Source organism: Monodelphis domestica, chromosome 4 (assembly GCF_027887165.1).
Source record: "Monodelphis domestica isolate mMonDom1 chromosome 4, mMonDom1.pri, whole genome shotgun sequence".
In the NCBI taxonomy this organism is placed as follows: Eukaryota; Metazoa; Chordata; class Mammalia; order Didelphimorphia; family Didelphidae; genus Monodelphis; species Monodelphis domestica.
Window position 1 is genome coordinate 89,580,424 of NC_077230.1, and position 12,262 is coordinate 89,592,685.

Here is a 12,262-nt window from a genome sequence, read left to right on the forward strand (position 1 = left end):
GGGTAGGATGTTCATTTTTATTATGTTAGCTCATCCCACCCATGAACAATCAATGTTTTTCCAATTGTTGAGATCTAGTTTTAATTGTGTGGAGAGTGTTTTGTAGTTGTGTTCATATAGTTCCTGCGTTTGTCTTGACAGATAGATTCCTAAGTATTTTATATTGTCTCGGGTGTCTTTAAATGGAATTTCTCTTTCTAATTCTTGCTGCTGAACTGGGTTGGAGATATATAGAAATGCTGATGACTTATGCGGGTTTATTTTGTATCCTGCAACTTTGCTAAAGTTGTTGATTATTCGACTAGCTTTTTGGTTGATTCTCTAGGATTCTTTAAGTAAATCATCATATCATCCTCAAAGAGTGACAGCTTAGTCTCCTCATTGCCAATTTTAATACCTTCAATTTCCTTTTCTTCTCTAATTGCTACTGCTAGTATTTCTAGTACAATATTAAATAATAAAGGTGATAATGGGCATCCTTGTTTTACTCCTGATCTTATTGGGATGGCTTCGAGTTTATCCCCATTGCAGATGATGTTGGCTGATGGTTTTAGATATATACTGTTTATTATTTTTAGGAAAGGCCCTTTTATTCCTATACTCTCTAGTGTTTTCAATAGGAATGGGTGTTGTATTTTATCAAAGGCTTTTTCTGCATCTATTGAGATAATCATGTGGTTCTTGTTGGTTTGCTTGTTGATGTGGTCAATTATGTGGATGGTTTTCCTAATATTGAACCAGCCCTGCATCCCTGGTATGAATCTTACCTGATCATAGTGGATAACCCTTGTGATGACTTGCTGGAGTCTTTTTGCTAGTATCCTATTTAAGATTTTTGCATCTATATTCATTAGGGAGATGGGCCTAGTTTTCTTTCTTTGTTTTTGACCTGCCTGGCTTTGGGATCAGTACCATGTTTGTGTCATAAAAAGAATTTGGTAGAACCCCTTCTTGGCTTATTCTGTCAAATAGTTTGTATAATATTGGGATTAGTTGTTCTTTGAATGTTTGATAGAATTCATTTATGAATCCATCAGGCCCTGGTGATTTTTTCTTAGGGAATTCTTTGATGGCTTGTTCAATTTCTTTTTCTGATATGGGGTTGTTTAGGTAATTTATTTCTTCCTCTTTTAGTCTAGACAATTTATATTTTTGTAAATATTCATCCATATCACCTAGATTTCCATATTTGTTGCCATATAATTGGGCATAGTATTTTTTAATGATTGCCTTAATTTCCTCTTTATTAGAGGTGAGGTCTCCCTTTTCATCTTGGATACTATCAATTTGGTTTTCTTCTTTCCTTTTCTTAATTAGACTGACCAGTACTTTGTCTATTTTATTTGTTTTTTCAAAGTACCAGCTTCTAGTCTTATTTATTAAATCAAATAGCTTTTTGACTTTCAATCTTACTGATTTTTCCTTTGATTTTTAGGATCTCTAATTTAGTCTTCATCTGAGGATTTTTAATTTGTTCACTTTCTAGTTTTTTAATTTCCATGCCCAATTCATTGACCTTTGCCCTCCCTAATTTGTTAATATATGAACTCAAGGATATAAATTTTCCCCAAGTACTGCTTTGGCTGCATCCCATGGGTTTTGAAAGGATGTCTCACCATTGTAATTTTCTTCAATGAAGTTATTAATTGTTTCTACGATTTGTTCTTTAACTAGCTGGTTTTGGAGAATCATATTGTTTAATTTCCAATTAATTTTTGATTTATCTATCCATGTACCCTTACTAATTGCTATTTACCTTGTGTTGTGATCTCAGAAGGTTGCATTTATTATTTCTGCCCTTTTGCACTTGTTTGCAATGTTTTTGTGCCCTAATACATGGTCAATTTTTGTGAATGTACCATGTGCTGCTGAAAAGAAGGTGTATTCCTTTTTGTCCCTATTTATTTTTCTCCACATGTCTACTAACTCTAATTTTTCTAAGATTTCATTCGCTTCTCTCACCTCTTTCTTATTTATTTTTTGGTTTGATTTATCTAGTTCGGATAGAGGAAGGTTCAGATCTCCCACTAGTATAGTTTTTCTATCTATTTCATCCTTCAGAAATTTGGATGCTAGTCTACCATTTGGTGCATACATATTGAGTACAGATATTTCCTCATTGTTTATACTGCTTTTTATCAGGATGTAATTACCTTCCCTATCTCTTTTAACTAGATTTATTTTTACTTTGGTTTTGTCAGATATCATGATTGCTACTCCTGCCTACTTTTTATCAGTTGATGCCCAATAGATTTGGCTCCATCTTCTAATTTCACCCTATGTGTATCTACTTTCCTCATGTGTGTTTCTTGCAGACAGTATGTGGTAGGGTTTTGGATTCTAATCCACTCTGCTATTTGCTTGCATTTTATGGGTGGGTTCATTCCATTCACATTCAGAGTTATGATTACTAGCTGTGTGTTTCTCAGCATTTTGATTTCTACTCCTAGTCCTGCCTTTTTTTTCTTTCACTATTTCCTTCCACACCAATGTTTGTTTATAATCATTCCCCCTAGTTCACACCCTTATTTTACTTCCCTTTCTACCCCTCCCTTCTTATTCCCCCCCTTATTTTTCACTGTAGTCTTTTAAAAATTTCCCCCCCTCCCTTTTACTGATTCCCTCCCCACCAGTCCATTCTTTATCCTTCTACTCCCCTATAGGGCGCAAGTCTATTCTCTGTCCCAATGGATTGGATTGTTCTTCCCTCTTTGGGTCAGTTTCAAAGCAGTAAGAGTTGAGTATTTCCTATCTCCAACCTCTTTACCCTTCCAGTGTATAGATGTCCTTCCCCTTCCAGCTATGAGCTTCTTTTGATTGGATTAAAGTCCAGCAGTCAATGAGGATGGGTGTGGAGCCTGGGCTTCCCTGAGTTCTGGAGACTTTTGATGGGATTAAGTTCAGATTAGTTGGGCTAGGTGTGCTCTGAGTCCAAAACTTCCTGGAAGCCTGGAGCAAATATGGAGGATCTCCACAGCTCTGGCTAGGCTGCCAGGTCTATGCTCCCTCTAGCTCCTTCCCTGACATCTGTGTTGGACGCTCTGAACTTGGCACAGCCATGCTTGCAAGGTATGTCCTTCAGACCAGCACCTTTGCCTGCCCAGAAGTTCCTGCTGCTGCTGGAATTTCAGTGCTCTGGGTGGGAGGTGGGATAGTCCTGGGACCTTCCTTCTGTCTTCCCCTTAAACCTGAGTGTTCTCGGATTCTGGCTTTTTGGAGGGGGGGGGGGAGTGTACATTTTGAATTAAGTCCAGCAGGAGGGTTCCTTGGCTCTGTCTTGTTAAGTGTGATTTTCAGTCCCCTGTGTGCATTCAGTTTTTGATCGGTTATGAAGGGTATTCAGAGGTCTGAACTTCTGCTCCTTCTAGGCCGCCATCTTGACTCTGCCCCTCATAAATAATACTTTTAAAGTTTGACTTGTGTTCAAATTTTCTCTTAGGCTTTTACAAGGCATTTAACTTCTCAGCCTCAGTTTTTTCACCTATAAAATGGGGATAATAATATCTCCTTCATAAGGTTTTTGTGCAGATCAATTGAGATAATATATGTAAAGTATTTTATCCATATAAAGGTCTGCTGTTCTAGATTATTATTATTACAGATATTACTCTCATTTAAAAAAAGAGGAAGCTAAGACTCCAAGGGTTAAGTAATTTGCCCATGGTCAGATAGCTTGCAAGTATCAGAAGTGAAATTCAAATCAGTCTTCTTGACTCTAAGGCCAGTATTGACTTGACTATATTGACTATACATGAGTCATTCAATCATTATGACCCAAATGAATGTTTCATTTTCTTTTAAATTTAGCATTTGTTGAAAAAAAAATGAACCCCAAACCATGAAGATGAAATCTATTCCTCACTCTTCTTGTGGCCAATCATCTAAGTTTTAGATAAACTGTGCAACTATAACTCTTCCATAAACTCCAGACAGTCATTGAAGGTCTAATTCTTTATTATCTGTTATCAAGTAATCTAGGTTGTTTCCTCCATTATGTTCCCCAATCTTTGTCCTAAACAAAGATTCCAAAGAAGACAATGCAGAGCCAGATGAGTAGAACCCAAAGGACAATGGAAAAGATAATCACAGTAATATAAAGCACAGCATTAAAAAAAATTAAAACTCTGATCAATATGGTGACCAATTGGGACTTCAAAGTACTCATGATTGCCCTTTTTGCAGTCAGGTAGTAGGCAACAGGGGCAGAAATAGGCATATATTATTACCAATGTTTAGATCTTTCTGGCTTGATTATATACCTATTGGTAATAAGGGAGTGGTGGTGAGTGAGTGAAAGAGAATCACTAGAAAGTGACAGTGATGTTTTAAAAAATCAATTAAACATTAAAAAAGGAAAAGAACACGAGATTCCATAAAAAAGCAAGATACCTCATGTACATATCTTATATATCTCAGTGAGATTTATGAAGGATATTTTTTTACAGTTAGCCAAAGCCTTTGATAAAAGATCAAAGGTTGAAGATCTGGACAGTCTGAGTTTTTTCCCCTAGGAAATTCTAGGAAAAACATGTTTGACTTCAGATTGATTGTTCAAGCCTCACACCAACCATCTATGCTATGTGTAATGGCATCCTTTTCCTATTAATTAGTGAGATACAACAGTACAAAATGTCTTCTCAACTTATGCTTTACATATAAGAAAGGTCTCATCTTTAGTCTGTGTTAATGATTTTTCAATAATTTTCTTTGATTCCAGGAAAAAGTCAGTGATTGCTGGGGAAAGAAAATGCCATCTGTTGCCTCTATTCCCTGATCTTTGCGTTGTAGTATTTTTACCTTATGAGAGGAGAGAAACACAAAGCCATGGTCAGAGGACCAAAGTAGAGAGGAGGGATAATATATGTAGCTACCAGGGACCAGCAGCTCTTCCTTGGTAAAGACCAGAACACAGACCAGAAGAGCAGTCACTATACATTTCACAGGATACTACCACCTTGAAAGTACAAAAACTAGGCTGGAAAAATGAGCACAAACTTGATCATAAAAATCTCCCATGGTGGCAGGGAACACCAAGATATATGCTCAGAAGAAGATAACAATGTGAAAACAACTACAAATAAAGCCCAAAAGAAAAATGTTACCTGAATCCAAGCCCAACCAAATTTCCTAAAAGAAGTTAAAGTAAGGAAAAAATGGGAAAAGAAATGAGAGTGATGCAAGAAAATTATGAAAATAGAATTAACAGCTTGGTAAAAGAGGCACCAAAAATAGTGAAGGAAATAACACTTAAAAAACAAAACAAAACAGAATTGACCTAGTGGTAAAAGAGGCAAAAAGAATCACTGAAGGAAAGAACTTCTTAAAAAGCAGAATTACCCCAATGGAAAAAAGAGTTATAAAAGCTCACTGAAGAAAATAATTACTTCAAAATTAGAATTGAGCAAGTGGAAGCTAGAGACTCCATGAGACAAAAAGAAACAATAAAACAAAGCAAAAAGAATGAAGGGAAAAAAAAGAAAAAATGTGAAACATCTCATTGGAAAAACAACAGACCTGGAAAACAGATTGAGGAAAGAGAATTTGAGAATGATTATAGATTTCTTGAAAGCCATGATGTAAGAAATAACCTAGGCATCATATTTCAAAAAGTTATCAAGAAAACTGCCCTCATATCTTAGATTTATGGTATAAAATAGGAATTGAAAGAATTCACTGATCACTTTTTGAAAAAAATATCCCAAAATGAAAACTCTCAGGAATATTCTTTATAGCCAAATTTCAGAGCTCCCAGGTCAAAGAACAACAAAACAGAAACAAATGAAATACTGTAGAGTCACATTCTGGATCACACAAGATTTAGTGGCTTCTGACTTAAAGGAGCAGGAGGATTAGAATATGGTATTCTGGAAGGCAAAGGAGCTAGGTTTACAACCAAGAATGACCTATGTAGAAAAATTGAGTAAAATCCCTCAGGGAAAAAATGGATATTTCATGAAATATAGGACTTTCAAATAAATATTCCCAATATTAAAACCATGAAGAAAAATTGACATTCAAAGAAAAGACTCAAGAGAAGCACAAAAAAGGTAAATATGAAAAAATAGTCATAAGACTCAAAGCTTTAAAACTGCTTACATTCCTATATGCGAATATCATATATGTAAGTACTTATCATTACTATTAGAGCATCACTATTAGAGCTGTTAAAAGGAGTTTATATAGACAGAAGGTATGAGTGTGAGTTGATTATGTTGGGAAGATCTCAAAAAAGGGGGTGGAAAAAGAAAGATGCACTGGGGAAAATACTCTAAGTCATTATTGATTAGAGAAAAGCAAATTGAAACAACTCTGAAATACCACCTCATACCTACCAAAAATGACAAATGCTGAAAGGTTTTGGGGGAAAATAAACTGGTCCAATTATTCTGGAGGAGAATTTTAGAAGTATACCTAAAGGCCTATAAAACTATGTATACTCTTTGACCTAGCAATACCATGATTATGTCTGTATTTCAAAGAGATCAAAGAAAAAGGAAAAGCACCACTATGTACAAAATATTTTAGCAGTAATTTTTTGTGGTGGCAAGGAATTGGAAATTGGGAGGATGCTCATCAGTTAGGGAATGGCTGACCAAATTATGGCATATGATTGTGATGGAGTATTACTATGCTATAAGAAATGGTGATATGGGTTTCAGAAAAACAAAGGAAGATTCATATAAACTGATGCAAAAGTGAGGTGAGAAGAACTGGGAGATCATTGTGCACAATAACAATGTTGTAATTATGATCAGCTGTGAAAGACTTGGTTACTTTGATCAATACCATGATCCAAAACAATTCCAAAGGAATCATGATAAAAAAAATGCTATCCACTTCCAGAGAGAGAAATAATGAATGCTGAAAGCAAATTGAAGTATAATTTTCTCACTTTATTTTTCTTGCTTTTTGGGGGGAAATATGGCTAATATGGAAATATGTTTTGCATGATTTCATGTGTATAAATGATAATATTGCTTGCCTTCTCAATGGGTGGGAAAGGGCATGGGAGGGAGGGAGATAATCTGGAACTCAAAATTTAAAAATAAACAAATGTTTAAAATAAATAATAAATTTAACGAGAAACCTATGCCAAATTGTAGACAAAAATAACTCCTCCTTCCAACTTTGTAGTACAAGGATAATGTTCAGATGGTCATTCCACTGCAATTCATGATCTCGTATCTTCTCAGATCTCGGGCCAGAGATTTCTCTATTAGTGTCATGGGAGACCTTTAGCTTCAGTTCACACCAAGGCCTGTCTCTGGATTCACTCATGAGGGGTACTGGGAAGGAAGATAAATATATAGGGGATTGGCTCAAGACAGTTAATTGACCAACTTTAAGTATTTACAGAATTTTTTTTTTGACCCAACATAGAGGGCTTTATTGAAAATTCGAGTGGTGCGGAGACAAAAATCCCTGTAAAAGGGTGGGCGGGGGCGCCAGGGAACTTGTGAAATCAGAAAATTAGACCTCATGAAAGACAAATACACTAATGGAGAAGTAAAAACAATGGAAGGAGGGCTTAATAAATCACAAGAGAAAATAATAAGAAAGAAGATCCTGAATAGTAGCAATTAAGCTCTTATAATTCTTGAGTATGAGTAAAAATGAAGTGACTATGAGATTGTAATGCACTCTAGGACATTAAGGATCAATAATTTTGTTAGTGTGAGTTTTCTCTTTATTGATACAGATCATGACCCTTCTCTGACTTTGACTTTCACTATGTCCAGTTTTGTAATGGGAGAAAGGACTATTTTCTCTATGAATTTTTCTTTGATTTTAAAAAATGAATTTCATTATTCTTTGAGAATCGTGACAAAATTTTTTAAAATTTCATTGATGCTCTTTTAAAAAGAACATTGTTGTCACTCTCACTTATCTCTTAAGTGCCTATACCTTGTAATAAATAAGTACAGTCCAACAAAAAAAAATCAGCACATTGATTGTGTCCAGAAATGCATGTCTCTATTCCAAATGTTTATTCTACCACCTCTCTTTTGAGAAAGAGAAGACATGTTTCATCATGTTTGTTGTTCACCATGTTGATCAGTGTGATTTTCCTTTACATTATTGTGGTCATTGTGTAAATTCTTCTTCTGGTACTATTTAATTTTTTCTTCATCTCTTTGTTTTCATCTTCCCATGGTTCTCTGAATTCTCTTTATTTATTTCTTAGCACTCAAAAATATTTCACAATATTTAAACACCACAATTTGTTTTACCATTCCCCAGTCAATGTGTCCACTTTACTGCTAATTCTTTGCTATTATAAAATGCCTTGTTCTACATTTTTTAAAAAATGAGACTTTTCTCATTGTCCCTAACACTTTTGGTGTAGATGTCTATTAGCAGTACTCTTTCATTAAAGAATATGTGTCACTGTGACTTTTTGGTTATAGTTTCCAATTGCTTTTCAGAATTGTTGGGATAGTTCATAGCTCCACCAACAGTGAATTAATCTGCCTGTCTTCCAACATTTAGCATTCTCATCTTTTTTCACATTTGCCAATCTGATGATAAAAAATTAAATCTCAGAATTACATCAATTTCCATTTTTCTTAATAGTGTGTAACCTACTCTCATATGGTTATTGATAGCTTACAGATCTTCTTTTTAAAAAAATATTTTATTTGATCATTTCCAAGCATTATTCATTAAAGACATAGATCATTTTCTTTTCCTTCCCCCTACCCCCCATAGCCGATGCGTAAATCCACTGGGCATTACATGTTTTCTTGATTTGAACCCATTGCTATGTTGATAATATTTGCATTAGAGTGTTCATTTAGAGTCTCTCCTCTGTCATGTCCCCTCAACCACTGTATTCAGGCAGTTGCTTTTCCTCCGTGTTTCTACTCCCACAGTTTATCCTCTGCTTATGAATGGTGTTTTTTCTCCTAGATCCCTGCAAATTGTTCAGGGACATTGCACCGCCACTAATGGAGAAGTCCATTACATTCGATTATACCACACTGTATTAGTCTCTGTGTACAATGTTCTCCTGGTTCTGCTCCTCTCACTCTGCATCACTTCCTGGAGGTTGTTCCAGTCTCCATGGAACTCCTCCACTTTATTATTCCTTTTAGCACAATAGTATTCCATCACCAACATATACCACAATTTGCTCAGCCATTCCCCAATTGATGGGCATCCCCTCATTTTCCAATTTTTGGCCACCACAAAGAGCGCAGCTATGAATATTTTTGTACAAGTCTTTTTGTCCATTATCTCTTTGGGGTACAGACCCAGCAGTGCTATGGCTGGATCAAAGGGTAGATATTCTTTTGTCGCCCTTTGGGCATAGTTCCAAATTGCCCTCCAGAATGGTTGGATCAGTTCACAACTCCACCAGCAATGAATTAATGTCCCTACTTTGCCACATCCCCTCCAGCATTCATTACTTTCCTTTGCTATCATGTTAGCCAATCTGCTAGGTGTGAGGTGATACCTCAGAGTTGTTTTGATTTGCATCTCTCTGATTATAAGAGATTTAGAACACTTCTTCATGTGCTTATTAATAGTTTTGATTTCTTTATCTGAGAACTGCCTATCCATGTCCCTTGCCCATTTATCAATTGGAGAATGGCTTGAATTTTTTGTACAGTTGATTTAGCTCTTTATACATTTGAGTAATTAAACCTTTGTCAGAGGTTTCTATGAAGATTTTTTCCCAGTTTGTTGTTTCCCTTCTGATTTTAGTTACATTGGTTTTGTTTGTGCAAAAGCTTTTTAATTTGATGTAGTCAAAATTATTTATTTTACATTTTGTGATTCTTTCTATGTCTTGCTTGGCTTTAAAGTCTTTCCCCTCCCAAAAGTCTAACATGTATACTGTTCTGTGTTTACCCAATTTACTTATGGTTTCCTTCTTTATGTTTAATTCACTCACCCATTTTGAATTTATCTTGGTGTAGGGTGTGAGGTGTTGATCTATTCCTAGTCTCTCCCACACTGTCTTCCAATTTTCCCAGCAGTTTTTATCGATTAGTGGATTTTTGTCCCAAAAGCTGGGATCTTTGGGTTTATTATATACTGTCTTGCTGAGGTCACTTTCCCCCAGTCTATTCCACTGATCTTCCTTTCTGTTTCTTAGCCAGTACCAAATTGTTTTGATGACTGCTGCTTTGTAATATAGTTTAAGGTCAGGGACTGCAAGGCCCCCATCATATGTGTTTTTTTTTCATTATTTCCCTGGATATCCTTGATCTTTTGTTGTTCCAAATGAATTTTGTTATGGTTTTTTCTAAATCAGTGAAGAAGTATTTTGGTAGTTCAATGGGTAGTGGCACTAAATAGATAAATAAGTTTGAGTAGGATGGTCATTTTTATTATATTGGCTCGTCCTATCCATGAGCAGTTAATGTTTTTCCAATTGCTCAAGTCTAGCTTTAGTTGTGTGGAGAGTGTTTTGTAGTTGTGTTCATATAGTTCCTGTGTTTGTCTTGGGAGGTAGATTCCTAGGTATTTTATTTTGTCTAAGGTGATTTTGAATGGGATTTCTCCTTCTAGTTTTTGCTGCTGAGCTGTGTTGGAGATATATAGAAAAGCTGATGATTTATGTGGGTTTATTTTGTATCCTGCAACTTTGCTAAAGTTGTTGATTATTTCAATTAGCTTTTTGGTTGAATCTCTAAGATTCTTTAAGTAGACCATCATGTCATCTGCAAAGAGTGATATCTTGGTCTCCTCGTTGCCTATTTTGATGCCTTCAATTTCTTTTTCTTCTCTAATTGCTACTGCTAGTGTTTCTAGCACAATGTCAAATAGTAGAGGTGATAATGGGCATCCTTGTTTCACTCCTGATCTTATTGGGAATGCGTCTAGTTTATCCCCATTGCAGATGATATTAGCTGATGGTTTTAGATATATACTGTTTATTATTTTTAGGAACGACCCTTCTATTCCTATGCTTTCTAGTGTTTTTAATAGGAATGGGTGTTGTATTTTATCAAATGCTTTTTCCAGGGTGATGAATTTTTGACATGTCTGTATCTACAATAGGATTGCCTCCCATATTCTTTTGCTTTCCTTCGATATAGAGTATGGTGGCATCTGAAAGCAAACAAACAAACAAAACAGCTAACATGTTTCCATTACCAAACATTTGAACATCCTGGTATGGCTATTGTAGAGCAATTATAGTAGCAACAGCAGAAGAGACAGTTCAGACTGAAAAGAGACAACCTAAAAGGAGTCCACTTAGACAACTCAGTAGAGATGAAATGTAAAATAACTAAGTAGCAGTTTCAGAAATGAAACTGTGCCAATGACCCAAAGAGACCTGAATATTTGCCTTGATTGTATGAGTAGAAGTAAGTTACTGAATTCTTTTGTAATCATTCTATGATTTTTTTTATTGCTTAGTATTCCCTTTTTGCCTGTGCAAATAAAACTACATCCTCTGAGTTCCAAATGTGGGATTCTCAGAACACATCCTCCTGGAAGAGAAGGCTATCATGAGCAGTGTCAAACTCTTGGAAAATGGAAGAGGATTGTGCATGTGGTTCTGAATCTGGAGAAGCAGCAGGGGAGCTTGAGATGAGATGGAGAACAAAAGACCCAGACTTTAGCTGCTTAAAAATATATTATGAACTATATAATCAACAAACATGTATTTATAAAGAAAAATGAGAAAAAAGATTGCACATGAGATGAGTCTATACTGCCTATTATTTTTCAGAGGTATATATTAAGTTTAACATGATCATTTTGTACCAACATTGACTTGCTTGACTACCCCCTTCTGAACTTCCTGCAGCTCACACATATTTTTAAAAAACAAATTTAGTTCATCTTATTTTCTCTTTTCTCTCTCTCCCTCTCTCTCTCTCTCTCTCTCTCTCTCTCTCTCTCTCTCTCTTTTTTTTGTGAAACCATCATTATCCCTGATCCTCTGTTATCACTATGAGTTATTTGGACAGTGCAGATCCAGTGGAAGAGAGGGTTCCTACCACAGCAATCTCAAGTTCATTTCCTTCCTCAAGTCCAATCACCTTAAAATGGAATCATAAGATTACATGCCTATATGTCTCAAGGGTGAGAGGGAGGATTCACTGGAATGCTATGGAGGAAGACTGCCTTCCCTGGAAGACCCAAATTTGTTTCCCTTTCAAGGAAAGTCTGTGACATACAATGTGCTATGAGTATAGAGAACTTTAGGGTCACAGAGAAAGGTGGGATTTATCAAGGAAAGGAAAACCGTATCAATTTTCATGTGTGTATGTGTGTATGTGTGTGTGGTGGAATAAAGGAT

General features: G+C 35.7%; 1 long non-coding RNA gene across 9 annotated transcripts in view; it reads left to right on the plus strand.

Annotated features, from left to right (window-relative positions):
• The window catches only part of LOC103100669 (uncharacterized), a 58,507-nt gene extending 46,848 nt beyond the window's left edge, over positions 1–11,659 (plus strand). For all 9 annotated transcript variants that reach the window (XR_008911126.1, XR_008911129.1, XR_008911128.1 and 6 more), the window contains 2 exons: positions 4,718–6,047; positions 11,374–11,659. This is a non-coding gene — a long non-coding RNA (uncharacterized LOC103100669). The remainder of the gene's footprint in view (positions 1–4,717; positions 6,048–11,373) is intronic.
• Positions 11,660–12,262: the final 603 nt, after the last annotated feature.